We start from the raw sequence: 627 nt of genomic DNA on the forward strand, positions 1-627 counted from the left end.
AGGAGTACATGCTTTTAAACCTCATCAATTTGCAGTCCAGGAGAAAGTTCACCAAAATCACCAGTTTGTCAATGTCACTTCAAACATTTCCTTGTTTACAGAATGTGTATGCACGAGAACAGTTCAACATGGTGAACAGTTCATTACATGGTAAACAGTTATTAGATTTTGGTTATACTTTCATAATGATTAGCTCAAACCTCAATGTTCACCACTTCATTCTGGTTATTATTTGACATTTTTGAAAATGTCATAGCAAATATAATTTGTAGTTTTTTTGTGTGTATGTGTGTTAATGCTCTAGAAGTCACAAGTGGGTAAAACACGGAAAACCTTCAAAAGGCCCATGCCACTAACTGAGGTAATGGCCAGTATGGACAAGAGAATTATACCCAACAAACCTAGCCATCATGCACTGCCTGATCTACTAACCATGCTAAGAAAGAAAATATGTTAAAGAAGCAGTGATAGGACTTTGTTGTACTACACAGATCTTGTCAAAGCTGTACTGGAGCAAGAGATGTGTGTAATAGGATAACCATGGTATACGATAAGGATCACAAGAGTGAAGTATTATGTAGCATAATAATTGGTTCATTCACGAAAGAGTCTAAACGGGTGGGAATA

The 627-nt window shown here is 36.4% G+C and overlaps 1 protein-coding gene across 1 annotated transcript in view; it reads right to left on the reverse strand.

The window, feature by feature from the left end:
* Positions 1-280: 280 nt before the first annotated feature.
* The window catches only part of LOC119586477, a gene marked incomplete at its 5' end in the record, with an annotated part of 4,006 nt that continues 3,659 nt past the window's right edge, over positions 281-627 (reverse strand). Inside the window, 1 exon segment of the mRNA XM_037935215.1 lies at positions 281-627.

The sequence above is a fragment of the Penaeus monodon genome, chromosome 21 (genome assembly GCF_015228065.2).
Source record: "Penaeus monodon isolate SGIC_2016 chromosome 21, NSTDA_Pmon_1, whole genome shotgun sequence".
NCBI classification, from domain to species: Eukaryota; Metazoa; Arthropoda; class Malacostraca; order Decapoda; family Penaeidae; genus Penaeus; species Penaeus monodon.